Source organism: Vicia villosa, linkage group LG1, assembly GCF_029867415.1.
Source record: "Vicia villosa cultivar HV-30 ecotype Madison, WI linkage group LG1, Vvil1.0, whole genome shotgun sequence".
Classification (NCBI taxonomy): domain Eukaryota; kingdom Viridiplantae; phylum Streptophyta; class Magnoliopsida; order Fabales; family Fabaceae; genus Vicia; species Vicia villosa.
In genome coordinates, this window is record NC_081180.1 from 160,369,337 (window position 1) to 160,390,633 (window position 21,297).

Sequence of the window (21,297 nt, forward strand, 5' to 3'; positions counted from 1 at the left end):
ATCACAAAATAATTGGCCTTTTTGAAAAAGAATCAAATTTTGGTCATTACTTGTTTCATGCATTTTTCCAAAAAAGGTTAACTTCATCAAGGCATATCTCCCTCAATTTTGATCTTATGAAGGTGTTCTTGTACTTTTTGGAAAGCCCAAGATGTCCTCTACAAGCCACTTTGGAAGCTTTTTTGTATTTGGAGAAGTTATCTTGATGATATGGGCTATTACAAAAAATCGCTTTTTGTTGACTTTCAAAATGATCTGTAATGTTTTGGCTTATATATCTTATGCAGAAGCATTTCTTGACCTTGGGCTCAACATCAAAGTTGTATAGAATTGAATTTACTTCAAAATGAGCTTTGGTTGGAATTTTTCTGATGAATCAGGAGAGAGTTATGGCTGGTCAAAGTTCAGTTGACTTTTAGGTCAAAAACCCTAATTTTGCAATTTTGAGTTTTGTTGATTTCTGAACTTTTCTTGATGAATTATGATCGATCCTTGATCAAATGATGAATATTACTTCCAATGATTGATGTTCACCAAAAATCTTGATTTTTGACTGCAATTGACTTTTTTTCAATGAACCGCAGTTTTGCGATCTTTCAATGAATCAAGGTCTTCTCCTCAATTGAATGACATGAATGAACTATAATGTTGATTTGAATGAATTTGAATCATATTTTGAGTCTTGGAATCATCTCCTGATTAAAAGTCAATCCTCTGGTGAAATTAGGTCAAAACCCTAATTTGGCGCTTCTGGCGATCTTGAGAGTTGTCTGCCTTAAACTGAGCCATCCTTGGACTTGAATATTGATTGAAGGAACCTTTGGGTCTTGAGAGAATGTTGAACCTCTTGTGGGCCTCAAAACCCTAATTTCTTCAGCTTTCTCTTGATCAGTCTCCTGTCTTTTTAACACACAAGCAACAAACTTTTTTTTCTTTCTTTTTTTTGGTTAGTAAATAAAAATATGCATGATGATAAATGATAAATGATAATGATAATGATCATAATACTTAGAAAAATGATGGGATCTCAGAGGTCAAAAATTGGGGTATGACAGATATATAACTGAATTCTTAGTTAGACTCATCACTCATAGCACTAGTTTTATCACACTTAATTGGAACACAACCAAATTTTAAACCGTAATCTAGTAGTTGTTGCTTTAGCCATAAGAGTTGTGAATAAAACTTACCAATGCCTACATATTCAGCCTCATCACTAAAAAGAGCAACACTGCGTTGTTTCTTAAAGTACCAAGAAAATAAAAAAATTCAAATATGTTACAAGTACCACTAGTACTTTTCCTATGTAATTTGCACCATAGAAAATCATAATAAAAAAATATACTAAGCTAATTTCACTACCTTTAGGAAACTAAATACTGTGATGGGAGGTTCCACTAAGATACCTCAAAATTATTTTAACGATATTAAAGTTGTATTCCTTATGTGAGGTTTGAATTCTAGCGCACATGCACACACTAAACATGATATCAAGTATACTTTTATTAAATAAAGTAAAGTTGAAATCTTACATAATATGAACATGAGTTAAAATATGATATTAAACCATTTTGGGAAAGATTTGACAAAAAGTTTGAATCAAGGTGATAAATTTCTATTTTGCTTGTTTGATTCAGATCATGATTTAAATCATGTGATTCGAATTAAGCAATTGCATGATTCATATCGCGCAGCCAGAGGTGATTTTTAGAAGAATCTATTTAGCCATTATTTGAATTGTCCATAGTTGTGATTAACATCAAGGTGTTTTTGATTTGAATCATGCAAAACCTTAATTCGAGTCACTCTTACAACGTTAAAAATCTAAATTTCCATTTTACTCTTAATTTGAATCACACAAAGTTCTGATTTGAATCAAGCTTATAAAGCACATTATTTCATGACTTCTTACTCTTAGATTCATGTCATCCATAGTTGACTTTTGACTATTTTGCTCAAAATAAAAAATATTGCAATGATTTTAACCTAAGTGGATGTAAGAGACAACTCAAGATACAATACTACTATAAATTGTAAAATAAAATTACGATAAAACTAAAAAAATAAAATTACAAATAAACGATAATTTGAAAATATCAAAAATAGAACAAGACATCAAAATACACGAATTTTTTTTTTGAATAACAAGTTTTTTAAAAAAAATTTCAAAAATAACCATGTTTTCAAAAAAATTACCAAAATGTCAACTTTTTGCTATTTACACCACGTTGTCGCCAGGGGGGGTGGCGACAACACTAAGCCCATAACGTTGTCGCCAGTGGGCCTGGCGCCTGCTTTCAAAAATTAGGTGTTGTCGCCACCCCCCCCCCCCCCCCCCCCCCCCGGCGACAACACCCCCCCTATTTTTTTTTTCATTTTTTTTTTGTGATTTTTTTTCTTTAACATATTTTCTCTTAAATTTTTTTATATTATATTTTTCAAATATTCTTTCAACATTATTTTTTTATATAATTTTTTCGGTAATTTTTTTTCCCATGGTAATGTTTGTAAATATTTTTTGTTCCAAATATTTTTTCCATGGTAATATTTGGTAATTTCTTTCAATATGTCTCCTGAATCCATTATTTTTTTGGTAATGTTTGTTGTGTTGTAACCCATAAAATTTATGAAAAAAAGTTCATTTCATTGAAAAAGTAAATTACAAATATCATCGAAACTAAAAACTATGTTGTGGAGCTAGATCCACGATTGGGACATTTGGTCCTATTATGTCCTACCTCACGACATATACTACACTTCCTCTGCATTTTTTCAGTTACGTCCATCTCGGTTCTAATACGCCTGCTGTTTGGTCGACCGCTTTTATTCCGACGCATTAAATCGTTATGCCAAACTGTTTCCCCCTCGTACACAGGCCAATATGCTTCCATTGCTACCACCGGAAAGTAATTGTCGTATACGTTGAGCAACGTTGATACCTTGTAAATTTCTGATACCAAAGATAATGCATCAAAGTGAGTATGTGAACATGCTGCAAGGACATGGGAGCAAGGCATGCGATATGCTTGAAATTGGCCACAGTCGCACCAACGATCTGGGATATTGACGCGATACTGTTGTCGTGGAAGTCCCTGGTTGTGGTCAATTGTTTCCTTTACACTGAAGGTGTGGCCATGACGGTCGAACTCGGTCACTCGGTGAGTGTTACCCTTGGCAGATTCTTGTTGTATATATTTCATACACACATCGCTGTAGACCTGTTGTGTTTGTAACACTGAATTCCACCGCTTACCTCTTGTGGCGAACAGAGTTGCCATCCGAAAATACGTAGCACTAACCAAGGCAGTTACAGGTAGGTTTCGAATGCCTTTGAAAACCCCGTTCATTGATTCCACAAGATTTGTAGTCATGTGACTCCACCTAGCCCCATCGTCGTATGACCTAGTCCATCTCGCTCAGTCAATGCTGTCAATCCACCTCCCTGCATCTGGATTTGTCAACGCTATTTCTCGGCGGTAGTATTGAAATCCAGGTTGGTTTAAGGCATACCCCGCGTTCACCAAGTGGTTCTTCAAAAATTTATCCTTGATCTCTCTCATAAAATTTTGTGCTATATGCCTAATACAGTAGACATGCTTAGACGAAGGGTTGTGCCAACCATTTGTCGGATTGTTGTATGCGCTATCAATAGAAGCGTGCCTGTCCGAAATCAAACAAAGATTAGGTTGTGGAGCAACTCTAGCTCGGAGATTCTTCAGAAAGAAACTCCAAGCAGCAGCTGTTTCTCCTTCTACCAGAGCAAAGGCTATTGGAAAAATGTTGCTGTTTCCATCCTGCGCGACCGCCATCAGCAAAGTTCCCTTGTATTTCCCATACAGCCAGGTTCCATCAATTTGAATAATCGGCTTGCAAAAACCAAAACCGACGATGCATGGTCGAAACGCCCAGAATAGTCTATGGAAGATTCCATTACCTTCGAGAGGGGTTCCGTCCTGGGACTGTGCCGGCAGTGTCTCCAATATAGTAACAGTCCCAGGTGAATACAATTGTAGTGCAGCCAGGTAGCGAGGAAGTTGTTGGTATGATTCCTCCCAGTTGCCGTAGACTTTTTCAATTGCTTTCTGTTTCGCCAACCAAGCCTTTCTGTACGAAGGTCTGTATTTGAACACAGAAACGCAATGAGAAATAATTGTCTTCACCTTCAGTGATGGGTCAGTTTCGACCAAAGGAATGATGGTATGACATATCATGTCATGACTGAGTTTTCGATGATCTTGCGCCATGTTAGTGGTGACGCAGGTGTGGGCTTGAGATATCGAACGTATCACCCACGCATTAAATTTCTTTCTGAATGATGCCTTCAGCATGTATCCACACTCCGGGTTTTTGCACGCAATAGTGACTCTCTCTGGATTTGAGCGATCGGCTTTAAAATCAACACAATTTTATAGCCAACATACAATCATCCTTCGAACGAAACGTGTCACCCTCTTTTAACTCCTCGCTTGACCTCATATATGGATTGTAGAACATATCGGACGATGGCTCGTCCTCTCCTAAATTAAGCGTTGTGAAATGTGCCGGAGGTGAATATGCATGTGTATCCGGTACTGGATCCGGCAATGGAACTTGTTCGTCACCTTCATCTTCGGAATCACGATTCACCAACTCATCAACAACATCTTCTATTTCAGTTTCTTCGTCAATGACATGTTCGGGCTGTTGTTCGTCATCAACAACAAGATCAATAACCTGTGACTGAATATTTTGCGAAGGAGCATTTTGTTCAACCACTATGTACAGTTCCAGATAATCATAACCAAAATACTCATGGGTGAGGAACATGTTTTGAACCTCTACGTCAGTTGTTATCTGTGATTGATAAAACTTGACTGAGTTGTTAGGTTGAACAAGGGGTTGTCGGTAAAATATTTGAGAGACTGGTTCTCTTATTTTGGATTCGATTTTCCTTTTTAGATAAGAGAAATCCGATTGTCTATTTAGAGCAAAACGTGTTGAGTTTGTGTTTCTAAATAGAAAACCGTTTGTGTCGCAGTGGTATGTCTCACCGTTCATATGAATACGAACTTTGTATTGCGAGGTGGATGCCATAATTTTGATATGTGTTTGTGAAAGAAGAAATGTGAGAATTGTGTTGTAAAAAGAAGAAATGTTTGGGAGAATTGTGTTGTAAAAAATAATATGTGAAGTAGTTCATATATATCATGCACCACCTCTTACACAAGAATACATGCAACAAGCATGCAAGAAATGAAGCAATAATTCTGCACAAGATTCAAATATGACAAGACTAATGCATGTCACAAAAGAATCTCGTCCCCACCTCTTACACAAGGCAAATGCATGCAAGAAATGAAGCAATAATTATGCACAAGATTCAAATATGACAAGACTAATGCATGTCACAAAAGAATCTCGTCCCCACCTCTTACACAAGGCTAATGCATGCAAGAAATGAAGCAATAATTCTGCACAAGATTCAATTATGACAATACTATATTTTCATGGATTATTTGTATTTGTATTTGTATTTGTATTTTTATTGGTAATGTATTTGTATAATCCTGTATTAAATCAACTAGTTATGTCCTTGTCACGTAATGAAATTGTCTTCACGGCCCATACTGCCACTCTTTATTTTGGACAGTCAAATACGCATGCTTTCGTCTAGTCCCATCAAGTCAGTCTTCATGGCCCATACTGCCACTCTTTATTTGTATTTGTATTTCTATTGGTAATGTATTTGTATTATCCTGTATTAAATCAACTAGTTATGTCTTTGTCACGTAATGAAATTGTCTTCATGGCCCATACTGCCACTCTTTATCAGTGTGTCTGCATTTATCATACATGTTAGGCGTGCTTGTAAACAGTACGCAACATCATTATTTTTTTCTACCCACTACTATTATAAATTAGGGGCTCCTATTGTTGAGTTTACACACAGATACACAAACTCCAAATACCAAACAATCACACAAACACAACCATGCCTCGCAGGACAACCATTAGGCCAGATGGATGTCACCGGACAACAGAGCCCCCGCCCCGGAGATCAACATGGGGTATTGAACCGGAACCAGAGTATCGCAGAAGGACCGGACATGTCATATACTCTGCTGTCAAACCTCCCATGCCGGTTATGTTTTGGAATATCACTTCCGTCGAGCAACTCAAGAGGACTCTCCTGACTTTTTTAGAGGGGGAGTACGAATCCGACGAACAGATAAGAAGCATCAAGAGGCTTAAAACAAGGGCCGATCCTGTGACTGGAGCAGTGACAAGTTTCTGGGATAACGTGGAATATGACATTGAGTGCTTTCAAATGATGCATGGACCCAATGACATTGTTTTAACTGTAGTAATTTCTTAGATGTTTTAGTTTCTGTGTTGGTTATTGTCAATGTACCTTTTTAATTAATGAATGAATTAATGTTTTCCATAATATATATATCTGCGCTAATTTAATATAAATAAAAATATATATTATAAGTATATGTTTTAAATGAATTAAAATAAAAATAAAAACATCTAAATAAAAAATAAAAATTATGATAAATCAGTGCATGCAATAATTTAACATAATTTAGCATGACAAGAATGCATGCCTCTATAGCAATCTCGTCCCCACCACAGACATGACAAGACAAGACACTGCAGGGAATCTCGTCCCCACCACAGACATGACAAGACAAGACACTGCAGGGAATCTCGTCCCCACCACAGGCATGACAAGACAAGACACTGCAGGGAATCTCGTCCCCACCACAGACATGACAAGACAAGACACTGCAGGGAATCTCGTCCCCACCACAGACATGACAAGACAAGACACTGCAGGGAATCTCGTCCCCACCACAGACATGACAAGACAAGACACTACAGGGAATCTCGTCATCACCTATGCATTTTGGCTATAAATATGTTCCCAAACTTGTTCATTTTCTTCATCACCTCTTATACTTTCATCAGAGCAACTTATCATCAGAACAACTTCGTGTTTCATCATCAACAAACATGTCTCTCCTAACTATGGGTCAAGAGCATCGAGGAACCATTGCAAACATTGCCGATTATGTAAGTTTGAGTAAACACTTAATTTTTTTTACTTAAATTTACTAATTTCAAATACTTATGGGTAATGTTTTTTTATAGGATATCACGAGATTTAGGACCCGTGCTGGTAAGATGAATGCTCCTGACCCTTTGATTGTGGACTACGTTAAACGTGCGGGATTTGGTGAGGTAATGAACTTAACACATACCTCAGTTGATATGAAGTTTATATTAGCATTGTGTGAGCGTTGGAGGCCTGAGACTCATACTTTTCACCTTCCAATGGGTGAATGTACCGTCACTCTAGAGGACGTGTACATGTTATTGGGTCTCAAAACAAATGGAAAGGCAGTGTATGGAAATGTCCAACAACCAAACGCTCTATGTGTCGAATTGTTGGGTGTGGATTTAATAGAGGGTGAGGGGCGACAAAGGGGTAGGGGCCAAGGTATAAAGCTTGCTGGCCTTCAACTAGCTTATGAAGGCCTTCAATTGAATGAGTTTTCTGACGAAGAAAGTAAACTACAGAAAACTAGGATGTATATTATGTTGTTATTTGGTAGGTTTCTATTTCCCGAAGGCACGGGAAATAGTGTTAATTTTATGTACTTGTGTTTACTTGGGGACATTGATGCAATAAAGACATATAGTTGGGGTTCGGCTGTGTTGGCATACCTCTATAGTTCCTTGTGCAAATGTGCAAAAAAGAATAGTTGTACATTTAGTGGATGTGCATTCTTGCTACAAGCATGGGCATGGTGGAGAATGCCGGTATTGGCCCCTGCAAATCCAAACAGTTATGCCTTCCCTTACGCTTCAAGGTAACTTTTGGATCTTATTTTAATTAGTGCATTTTATTCTATTATTATTTGTAACTATATTGATTTTTATCTTTTAATGTGTTTAGGTTTAATACAATCGGGTTGGATTACACCAATACGCCTGTATCCAAAATCATTTTCTACCGCCAACTATTAGATCGACTTGGACCCCAAGATGTAATACCACTATTTTTTTCCCATTTTCTAAATATATTTTTAAAATTAACTATCTTCTATATTTTGAAATTAATATTATTTGCTTTGCAGTTTATTTGGCGACCTTACTTGGAATTGGACCACGTACCCGACCTTGACGAGGCGGCTATTTGGACAGCAAAATCACCCATCATACGGTTCACCACTGTGGAGATGCACCAAAGTGACCGTGTGAAGCTCCAATTCGGCATGCATCAAGGTATCCCTGACCCACCTGAGCCTCACTGTTTGGGACGTTGGCATCTGGCGAAGGTTAGCGAACAGTGGTACGTAGAAAATTACAAGACGTTTGCTATAGATCAGCGTAAAATATAGGCTCGTCGTTCCAAAACTGTTCTAGAATTTCCTGTGGCGCCGGGAGAAATGAAGCCAACTGTTGAATATGTCAACTGGTACAGATCGGTCACAAATCCTGAAATGATTGTGTCTGCCCCTTTCTATTTAGCTGACCCGTGAGCACAACCTCCATATTTTGGAGGACAACAACAACCACCACCAAATTACCAACAACAACAACAACCACCACCAAATTACCAACAACGGCATTACCCACGACAACACCAACAACAACAACAAAGTTACCACCAACAACCAATCCAACCACAAACACCTTTTTACCAACAACATTCCCAACAATACCACCAGTTTTTTCCATCCCAAACTCAACCACAAAATCAAGAATTCCATGTAGGGAGCTCTTCCAGATCACATTTCCAAGAATTCCATGCGGGGAGCTCTTCAAGATCACCACCAATAACCCCCGACATGGGCATAGAAGAAGAATACCCGCAATACACCACATTCGACCAACCAACATCATAGTACCCCAACCAACCATTTGACCTCAACACACCACCACAACCATTGTATTTTAACCAAACCGGATCCACCACCAACTTCCAAAACTTCCAGGCCGCACCCACTAGGAGAAATTTCAACCCACCTAGACAAAGCTTTGACAGCGCCGCGGGCACCCGCCTATCCTATGGAGGGAATTCTAGAGGTCAAGGACGGTCTACAGATTTTGAAGACCCAGATTTCATTGAGGGGTCGTCGACTCAAGCACAAGACGATCCAAATAGAGGGGGGCGTCGTCGCAGGAATAGGGGGGCATTACCAACTCGTGACCCTTCTACACGACCTATTAGACAACCTGAATGTGGATCGTACCATGGTCCACGTGGCGCTCAATAGGAATTATATTTGTATCGTTAATGTTTTTTGTAATGTTTTTAATTTTAATGTATTTGTATCGTTAATGTATTTTGTAATGTTTTTAATTTTAATGTATTTGTATCGTTAATGTATCGTTATTGTATTTTAATATATAATTATTTTTAACAAATGTCCAACTTTCAAAATAATGAATCCACCACCAAATTCCAAAAATAATTTTAAAAAGATAGATAAAAAAAACAATATAAAAAAATTATTGAAAAATTGTAGTTAAAAAAAAATACTATAAAAAATTAAATGATAAAAGATTGCTAAAGAAAAAAATAACATAAAAAAAATGAAAAAGTTAATGTATCGTTATTGTATTTTAATATATAATTATTTTTAACGAATGTCCAACTTTCAAAATAATGAATCCACCACCAACTTCCAAAAATAATTTTAAAAAGATAGATAAAAAAAACAATATAAAAAAACTATGGAAAAATTGTAGTTAAAAAAAAATACTATAAAAAATTAAATGATAAAAGATTGCTAAAGAAAAAAAATCACAAAAAAAAAAATGAAAAAAAAATAGGGGGGGTGTTGTCGCCAGGGGGGGTGGCGACAACACCTAATTTTTGAAAGCAGGCGCCAGGCCCACTGGCGACAACGTTATGGGCTTAGTGTTGTCGCCACCCCCCTGGCGACAACGTGGTGTAAATAGCAAAAAGTTGACATTTTGGTAATTTTTTTGAAAACATGGTTATTTTTGAATTTTTTTTTAAAAAACTTGTTATTCAAAAAAAAAATTCAAAATACACTGATGAAATTTCATTTTTACTAACTAAATAATTTTAGTTTTTCAATTTTGCAATGCATATTTCACGAGAATAGACTTATCATAGTCAGAAGATGGTGGATGGGAAACCAGTCGTTGTTGGGGATGAGTCTAACTCGTAGTCTCTTGTTTTTTTAACTGTGGTGCTCTTTCTCGATGTAAAATTTTCGGCAGAATAAATAAATTTATATGGTTAATACTTTATAACTTATATCTCATTTTATTTACTTACAATTGTTTCTACCTTTTATGATGTTGCTTTAGTATCCTGAGCTCGCTTCTTTGGAAATTGGATGATATACGAGATCATGCTCAAAAGTTTTATTGAACGTCTCTAGAGACGGTGTCTGACCAATGGTCGTTACCATTTTTCTGTCCCCGAGTTTAAACTTGGTTCGAGACCGACATAGTGAGAACTCATCTCAGTATTCTTGAGTGGATAACTACTAAGAGGAGACTAACTCATCTCACTCCAACGTTCATTATAATAAATATAGTCCTAATAAATGACTAAAAAGTTCTCATATTCGTACTAAATGCTCTTTGAAGTAATTAAGTTTGAGAATATCTCAATGCACCTCTTGATATTCTTAGCCACCTGGAGAAATTTCAATTATGCCCCCTGATTCCGTACATACTCATCTAGAAGCACGTTTTAATTTAAAAAATCAGGTTTTTTCCGTAGGTACATCAACAGAAGCGTCAAAAAACATCGTGAACGTTGGGAAAATTCAAAATATTTAAGTTCTGTAAATCATCTGTAGGTATATCTACGGAACATGTTAAAAATATAGTGTTTCGTAGATGTATCTATGGAACTTTCTGCAATATTTTAAATCAGTGTTATTTCACTCCAAAACTCCAATATTTTTAACAAAAATGGAACATCAAATTATAGTACATCAAAGTAGTCTGTAGCAACCTGCCCTAAAATTGAAAGGTTTAGAGTCGCCACCTATCCTGAAGGGCGAATAGGAAACCCTACGCAGATATGAGATTCAGGGTAAGTTATTATAATCAGGTTAAGGGAAGGTATTAGGCACCCTCAACCCTTTCCTAAAGGCTAACATTGTAAAGATCAGGGTTATGGCAGTAATTATAAGGTTTATAGCTAATGAATTGAAAAGGGTAAAAAAATACAATTTAAGAATGAATTGAAATTTTAAGGGGGGAGACTCGCCTTGTTACCAAGTGCCTACGTACCTCCTTATGGAGGATCAGAATCAACGTAGTTCGGGCACAGGGTTGTATGCCTTAGAATCGAATTTGATGGTTTGAAATTTGTTTAAAGGCTTTTTGAATGGCCTGTCATAGTTTTGAAATTGATTTGAATGTGGAAAAATGTTTTGAGGTTTGGCATACAACCCTGATTTGATTTGGCACCGTTAGATGCGGTGACCAATGGATTTGGTCAGTATAGCTAACGGATTAAAGGCATTGCTGATTGCTCAGATCGATAGATTGATCATCGCGGGCAGCAAATTGAAGGTGTTTTAGTTGGTGTATTTTTATCTCTCGTCTAAAGCGACTGATAGCTTCAGTCAGGTCGAGGAGAGAATTGATTTAGAATTAATAGAATTATTAACAAACATATTAATTAAATCATTATTAATAAGTAAATTAAATTAAATTTGATCCAAATGATTTCTCGCCTAATGCGACCAATAAGTATGGTTGGTTCGGGGAGAAAATTATATTGAATCATAAAAAAAACAATTAATCAATTATTGAAATTATCATAAAGAAATTAGTTAGTTTTTATTAATTATTTTTATTAGGCGCAAGGGGGGTGTGGTTCATTGAAGGATAGTAAACTTAGGGGTGTGTGGATAGTAGTGGGCTAAGCCCTCTATGGCTTTTGATCCGCTGGTTTCAGTATGGGCACGTGCGTAGTGTAATGGTGCACTCGCAGGGTAGCGACCGTTGATAACGATCCAACGGCCTGCATGTTTTCTCAATTGAGGGGTACATGATAAGATTGCACATAGAATCACGTTCTATGGGGCTGCCAAATGGCCATGTTAGGCAAAATGGCGCAGATCGGACGGTGGGTTTGTTTGGCGGACACAAGCAAAAAGGAGAAGATGGTTTCTCATTTTTCAATTCTGTTCTCTCTCCTTCTCATGCTCTCTCTTTCCCTTCTCTTCTTTCCTCAACCGAACCCAGAAAACAAAACCACAACCACCGTCGGCCACCGTCCCAACCACCCCAAACCACCCCACAAACCCAGCAAATTTCAAACCCAGATGAAGATCAAGATGATCTTCATCTTCCCCGATACCCTACTCAACCCAAAAGCCCAGATTTCAAACTCAAATAAAGAACCCAAACCTCTTTTATAGAACCCTAATTCCCAAATTCCATAAAGAATCACAATCAAAGCAACAATCAACCATGCGATAAAGCTAAGCATTCGACTCGGTTACCTTATGTTCTTGAGTTTCTGGAACGTGTATGCTCCCTCCCTCGCTCTAATCTCCTTCTCTCTGTGTGTGATTTGCAGGTTGAAGATGAAGAACAAGCAAGCGGCGCTTAGGGTTCTTTCTCCGGCAAAATTCCAACCCCTCTCAATTTCTTCTTCTGCTTCTTTTATAATCTTAGGTTTTTTATTTTTAGGAAGATTAGATCGTTAGATTTAATTAGTGAAGATTGTATTTGATTCGTTTGTTAATTGATTAATTCCGGATTGTAATAAAAAAATATATTCAGATTTGTTTATGTTAAGATTTGATTGTGATTTCTATTTTCTGTTGATTTCATTTAGTCTTGAAGATTTGATTACGTTATTGTTTGATTATGATTGAGTTATGATTTTGATTCAATTCGTATGGGCCCGGGTTTGTGTTCGAAGGAGATTAGGGTTTGTGTGGCTGCGGCGGCTACTGGGCGAAGAAGACAATGAATAGTGGCCGGGTCGGTTTGACCCGGTCCACTCCCTGGTCCATGCGTGACCCAACCTGATAGGCCCATTGACCGTTTTTCTTGCTATTTGCGGCCCAAAGAAACAACAAAAATGACAACAACAAAAGAACCTAATTAACCATTAATTAATTTGTTTAATTTAAATAATCAATTAATCAGTAAAACTAATTAACTAATATAACCCAATAAAATGCTTTAATGAATAATGTTTTGATAACCAATTATATTAATACTAATAATAAAACTTAATTAATCTTTAATAACCCAATATTAATTTTAAAACTAATATTTAGGAATTAACAAATATTAATAAGCTATGATTAATAGTAATGTAAATGGTTAAATGGTGATAAGCAAATGGGCTTATTGGGCCCCAACTTTTTTTTGTCCTAAAACACATCCCTCTATTTTCTTTTTCCTAAGAAGCAAAAAGAAAAGACCAAGTGCCAATTGGATTTAGAGAGATTTTTGCTATTTACACCCTTTTTATTTTAAACCAATTTATACAGGAGTTTTATAGGAGAGCGAGTTTAATAATAGATATATCAAACCCTATGGCTCCTAATTTTTAACGCCCTTAATAAATTGAAATAAGAATCACATCGGGTAAATTTTGGGGTATGACAGCTGCCCCTATTTAATTATCTTGGATTGAATGGCGTGAGAATATGCAGGTCTCACGCTTTTCGGATCGAAGAGTTATTAAATAATGGAAGACCCCTAAATTTACCTCGTGCTTGAGTGTGAGTGACAGAATTGTCCTGCTAAAGCCTGAGTCTTACATAGCGAGGATTTACCGTTAGTTGTGTAATTAGCTTACTGTATTGCCAGCAAACTTTCGCAGTTTGTGAACCCCACTTACTGTAGTTCTAGTAAGTTTCCATAGTTTGTGAACCCCACTTACTATAGTTCTAGTAAGTTTTCATAGTTTGTGAACCCCAATGTGATCACTTGCTATAGCTCTAGCAAGCTCACCTGCACCAATATGATTACTTGTCATAGCTCTGACAAGCTCACCTGCACCATTCGGATCATTTGTCCTAGTTTGGACAATTTCACCTGCACCATTTGGGATAATTTGCTATGCTTATAGCAACTTCACCTGCACCACTTAGGATCATCTGCGAGGGTTATCGCAAATTCACCTGCACCATTAGGATCATTTGCCCTGGTTCGGACAAATTCACCTGCACCATTTAGGATAATTTGTTATGCTTATAGCAACTTCACCTGCACCATTTAGGCTAGTTTGCTATGCTTATAGCAACTTCACATGCACCATTTAGGCTAGTTTGCTATGCTTATAGCAACTTCACCTGCACCATTTAGGCTAATTTGCTATGCTTATAGCAACTTCACCTGCACCATTTAGGCTTATTTGCTATGCTTATAGCAACTTGACCTGCACCATTTAGGCTTATTTGCCATGCTTATAGCAAACTCACCTGCACCAATAGGCTTATTTGCTATGCTTATAGCAAACTCACCTGCACCAATAGGGTCGTTTATCCTTGTTCGGACAAGTTTCACCTGCGTAGAAATTTGTTTTGTAAATGCGTATGCACCATGCTTATGCGTTATGCGCATGCCCCTGTTGTTTGTATAATGTATATGTATGAATGTTTACACGCGTAAATGGTGCGTGTATGCAAATGAGTATGTATGATAACTCCAACACCTTATCTCCTTATCACCCATTGCCTTTGTTTAACCCCCTTTGAAGTATTTGTGAATCCTAGCTCGGATTGTATTTGAATGATCCATTGATATTATCCTTTTGTGAAAGAGTTATATTAGATCAGAGTGATCGCAGCGTAGGGCGTATGTAGCCTTCCGGAGATTTCGCAGTTTTATCCTATTGCTTTTGTATTGAAAGTTTGTAAGTTTCTCACGTTAAATCCAAGTTAAAGCTTATGAAAATAATTTAACCTTTGCGAATGGTATTGAAATGAGAAAAGAAAGCGTAGTATGCAAGAAAAACTTTTATTGATATTGCCTTGAATTGACGAGTGTACAAAATGCGAGAAAGGAAAATGACAAATAGAAATGATATTAATACTGTCGTTGCTCCTTTGTTATCAAGGGTCCCAGTAATCCTTCGACCTTAGAAGTAGATGATTGCACGAATCCCTATCCTTCGTAGTCTGTCTTCAGCTTATGACCAATAATCCTGCCTTTGCTAGGCGTAATACTTCTTGACCGCATCAGAATTGATTGGGTGCGGTAGCTCGTCCCCGTCCATTGTAGCGAGAACTAACGCTCCTCCTGAGAACACCGTTTTTACAATATATGGACCTTCGTAGTTAGGTGTCCATTTTCCACGGGCGTCAAGTCGAGGTAATAGTATTTTCTTGAGAACAATATCACCTTCTTTGTAAGTTCGAGGACAGACCTTTTTATCGAATGCCTTTTTCATCCTTTGCTGATAGAGTTGCCCGTGACACAAAGCCGTCAGTCGCTTTTCTTCAACGAGATTGAGCTGATCGAAACGAGTTTTTACCCATTCCGATTCTTCTAACTTTGTCTCAGCCAGGACTCTTAATGAAGGAATCTCCACTTCGATAAGGAGGACTGCTTCCATGCCGTAAACCAAAGAGAACGGTGTTGCTCCTGTAGATGTGCGCACCGAGGTTCTGTAACCGTGTAGGGCGAAGGTGAGCATTTCGTGCCAATCCTTGTATGTTTTCACCATCTTTTGTATTATCTTTTTGATATTTTTATTTGCAGCTTCGACAGCGCCATTCATTTTAGGCCTGTATGGTGAAGAATTGTGGTGTTCAATCTTGAATTCCTCGCACAGCTCCCTCATCATGATGTTGTTTAGATTCGACCCATTGTCGGTGATAATCCTGTGTGGAACCCCATACCGACATATGATGTTATGCTTGATGAACCGAGTGACTACTTGTCTTGTCACGTTGGTGTAAGAAGCAGCTTCAACCCATTTGGTGAAATAGTCTATGGCAACCAATATGAATCGGTGTCCATTTGAAGCTTTCGGTTCGATCATCCCTATCATGTAAATTCCCCACATTGCAAACGGCCACGGTGAACTCAGAACATTCAGTGGATTTGGCGGTACATGTACTTTGTCAGCGTAAATCTGGCATTTGTGACATGTCCTTGCCTATTGGAAACAGTCAGCTTCCATTGTTAACCAGTAATACCCTGCTCGTAGTATTTTTCTAGCCATTGAATGTCCGTTTGCATGAGTTCCGAAGGTTCCTTCGTGTACTTCTCTGATAATCTCCTTGGCCTCATTTTTATCCACACACCTTAGTAACACCGAGTCGTAATTTCTTTTGTATAGGACATTTCCGCTCAGGAAGAACTTAGCTGCCAATCTCCTTAGTGTCTTTTTATCAATCGTGGAGGCGTTCTCCGGGTATTCTTGTTTCTCCAAGTACCTTTTGATATCGTGGTACCATGGTTTGTTGTCAGACTGCTCCTCGATTGTGAGGCAATAAGCGGGCTCATCAAAGTGTCTAACCGTTATCCGTGGCTCGTGGTTTGGCCAGGTCACTTTGAACATAGAGGAAAGTGTTGCTAATGCGTCAGCCATTTGATTTTCTTCCCTTGGGATATGAGTAAAAGTGATTATCTCAAACTCAGCCATTAACTCCAGTATAAGGTCTCGATATGGGATCAGCTTTGAATCTCGCGTATCCTATTCTTTGTTGACTTGGTGGATTACCAGTGTTGAATCCCCGTACACCTCAAGCAGTTTAATCCTTAGATCGATTGCCGCTTCTAACCCCAATATGCATGCTTCATATTCTGCAATGTTGTTGGTGCAGTCAAAGCATAGTCTTGCAGTGAAGGGTAGGTGCCGATTGTCAGGAGATGTCAAGACTGCCCCTATACCATGTCCTAGTGCATTTGAAGCGCCATCGAACGTAAGTGTCCATACCAAGCCCGGCTCGGGTCCTTCGTCGGGTCCTGGTATTTCATAGTCTCGTACTAGCATAATGTCCTCATCAGGGAAGTCGAACTTCATGGACTGGTATTCTTCGATGGGCTGATGAGCTAGATGTTCTGCCAGTAAACTCCCTTTTATCGCCTTTTGGGTGACGTATTGTATGTCGTATTCTGACAGCAACATTTGCCATCTTGCTATTCTACCTGTGAGAGCCTGCTTTTCGAACACGTATTTCAAAGGATCCATTCTCGATATCAGCCATGTGGAATGGTTCAGCATATATTGCCTTAGACGTTTGGAGGCCCATGCTAGGGCACAACATGTCTTTTCCAATGGTGAATATCGAGACTCGCAATCCGTGAATTTCTTGCTTAGATAGTAAATAGCGTGTTCTTTCCTACCTGTTTCATCCTGTTGTCCCAGTACACACCCCATAGATCTCTCGAGAACTGTGAGGTACATGATCAGTGGTCTCCCTGGTATAAGAGGTAAGAGTATCGGTGGCTCTTGCAAGTAGTTCTTTATAGTTTCGAAGGCTACCTGACAATCGTCATTCCACTTGATAGGTTGATCTTTCCTGAGCAGTTTGAATATAGGCTCACATGTAGCCGTCAGATGTGAAATAAACCTTGAGATATAATTCAATCGACCCAAGAACCCACGAACCTCTTTTTCTGTCTTTGGAGCAAGCATCGCTTGTATAGCCTTTACTTTGTCGGGATCAACCTCTATGCCTCGTTGGCTCACAATGAATCCCAATAGCTTTCCTGACCTTACACCAAATGTACACTTGTTCGGGTTTAACCTCAGCTTGAACTTCTTTAAGCGCTCGAACAATTTATGTAGGTGTGTGATATGCTCTTCTTCTGTGCAAGATTTGGCGATCATGTCGTCTACATATACTTCGACCTCTTTGTGAATCATGTCATGGAACAGTGTGACCATGGCTCTTTGGTATGTTGCCCCTGCATTCCGTAATCCGAAAGGCATTACCTTGTAACAGAAGGTACCCCAGGATGTCATGAAGGTTGTCTTCTCCATGTCCTCGGAAGCCATTTTGATCTGATTATACCCGGAGAACCCATCCATGAAGGAAAACACCGAAGCTTGCGCTGTATTGTCCACTAAGACATCTATGTGTGGTAGTGGAAAATCGTCTTTTGGGCTTGCTTTGTTCAGGTCCCTGTAATCCACACACATGCGTACTTTCCCGTCTTTCTTAGGAACTGGCACTATGTTGGCAATCCATGGTGGATAGTCAACTACAGCAAGAAACCCGGCGTCGAACTGTTTGAGCACTTCTTCCCTGATTTTACTATCCATATCCGGTCGAACTCTTCTGCGCTTTTGCCTGACAGGTGCACATCCTTATTTGAGTGGTAACCTATGTACAACAATATCAGTATCCAACCCCGGCATGTCACGGTATGACCAAGCAAATATCTCTGCATACTCGTGGAGGAGCTTGATTAGCGTCGCTTTCACGTCCTCGTTCAGTGTTGCCCCAATCTTGATGTTCTTGGGTTCTTCGTCTGTACCCAAATTTATGGTTTCAATGGCCTCTTGAGGAGGGAGCATGCTTTTGGATTCCTTATCCATTAACCTTAACAACTCCTCCGGAAGTTCATCGTCTTCCTCATCCCCTTCTTCGGACTGATTAGCGAGAGCCTCGAGTTTGTACAGAGTTTCAGCAGTATTATTATCGGTGGTGTTAGAAGGTGGTCTGCACACGTTTTATGTTTTTTTTAGTATGAAGATATGAACGTGCTTTTTGTGCAAGAAATTTATTTGTCATTTTGAAAGGAAAAGAAATAAATGCGGGAAAAGACAATGTTTTTTTTAATACCAAATGCAAAGACAATTTTATTAATAAACTTTTAAACTTGGAAATAAATGGGGCCCTTACAAACCGACCCTATGCTTCGGGCGAGGCATGAGCGTTATTGTTTTTCTTTATTTGAAAGGGAAATAAAACACACAAAAGCAAATTACTTTGAACTAAAAACTATCTCCGGTATCTCCAGGCTTGTCCAATTCTGAAGCTGTTCTCCTGGTCTGACCTCTCGGATGAAGTTGGACGTTCCTTCCTTAGAACCCTTGTTGGATACCATAGCCACATGTTCATATCCTCCTGTTACGAAAGTCTGCGTAATCGGGGGGAATTGTTGCTCCTCCTTCACAGTGCTTGTGACCTTTGATGGTTGATATCCCAGCCCTAGGCGATCCTTCTTCTCTAAGATCTCCGGTACTTTGCCCCAGCCTTCTACATTCAAGTCTTGTAGATCTCTCCAGGATGTTACCGCCCTTCGCACTTTCTCCACAGGTAGTGTGACAGCAGTTGCAATCTCCAATGCCTGGAATGCAGTCTTCAGTGCCCCTTCTCCGACCTCAATGTACCTGTATGCATCCAGGTTGCTGACGAATATGTCTTCCTCTCCATTAACGGTCACTATAGAATTTCCATCCACAAACTTTATCTTCTGATGGAGGGTGGAGGTGACTGCCCCAGCTGCGTGAATCCAAGGACGCCCTAGTAGGCAGGTATAAGCCGGTTCAATCTCCATCACTTGGAAATTGATGCAGAAGGTATGAGGACCAATTATAACAGGAAGGTCTACTTCTCCAAACACCGGACTCTGTGATCCGTCAAATGCTTTAACCACCAGACGACTTGGTCTAACCACAAGACCCTCCAAAGCTATTTTATCCAGTGTAGCTTTTGGCATCACGTTTAGTGATGAACCTGTGTCAATCAGAACTCTAGCCAGATGAGCCTTTCCACATTGTATAGAGATATGTAAGGCTTTATTGTGCGCCCTTCCCTGTGGCGGTAACTCATGATCGCTGAAACCCAAGCATGCCCCAACAGTTAGATTAGCTACCATTCCGTCAAACTGATTGACTGTGATGTCTTTAGTTACATGAGCAGCATTTAAAATCTTCATCAGGTCGTCTCGATGCCTCTCGGAGTGTATCAACAATGATAAGAGTGATATCTTGGAAGGTGTCTGATGTAACTGATCCACTACCCTGTAGTCGCTTTTCTTGATCAAAGCAAGAAACTCTTCAGCATCCTTATTGCTAGCTTCTTTATCCTTTGGCTCAGCCTCGTTATTTGGTCTCACGACAGCTTGATCACCAGATTGCGTCGAGTTTTCATTAGACGTGGGTTGCGCTTGTGCAGTTTTGAATATACGACCACTACGGGTCATGCCCCCGGGTCCTACAATGCTTGACACAGCAGGATTGATACCAGAGTTGTACTCCCAAGGCACCGCTTTCATTTTGTCCAAAGGATATGGATCTTTGATTGGCATTATCCTAGTATGCTCTTGCGTTGGTATCATCAATGGTGGTCTCGCACAGGGGATGATTAACGGCTTTCTTGCCCCTTGACTGGGTATGATCAACGGCTCGTTCCTATCCACCATAGCCATATATTCTTCCTCAGAATGTTCCTTCAGCTGAATCAATCCTTGATTCATGAGTCTCTGCAGAGTGTCTTTGAAAGCCTCGTTGTGTTCTAAGACGAACCCCTTTATAAATAGATACCTCTTAAGGGCGTCTATAGGGGAGCTTCTTTATTGAACCAACTCTTGCTCAGTAACGACCTCAATTGCATTGACTGCGCCATCATGGTGTGGCATAGGATTTGTTTTCACATTGGGTTTGTCAAAGGCGATTGCCCTTGACTCTATCAAATCTTGGACTATATGTTTGAAAGCCCAGCATTTCTCCAATGTGTGTCCGGGAGAATTGGCGTGAAATTCACACCTTTCATTAGCTTTGTAGTTGGGTGTGATCTTGCCTGTGGGAGGAGGTGCCAATGGTTTAATTTCTACCAAGGAATCATTTATCAGATATCTTAGTATATCCTTCTTGGAAGTAGGTAGCGGATCGAATCTCCTTTGATTTCCCTGAAACCGGTTTTGTTGCGGTGGGAATGACATGGGAGGTCTAGCTTCCTGATGCACCACTACATTAGTCTCTCCTTCCTTTTTCTTTGCGAAGGTGGGAGCTGGCCTCTTTGACTGATACGATCCAGATGATGCCCCTTGGATCTTCCCATTCTTAATTCCGTTCTCTATCCTTTCACCAATAACCACTAAGTCCGAAAATCCTGAGGATACACTTCCGACCATTTTATCGTAGTATGGTCCTTGCAATGTAGCCATAAACATGTCTACAAGTTCTTTCTCCAACATGGGAGGTTGGACTCGGGAAGCCATTTCCCTCCATCTTTGGGCATACTCCTTGAACGATTCCTCTTTCTTTTGTGACAAATTTTGGAGTTGCATCCGATTGGGTGCCATGTCCAAATTGTACTTGTATTGTTTCAAGAATGTATTAGCAAGGTCATTCCAGCTTCGGATGTAAGACTTCTC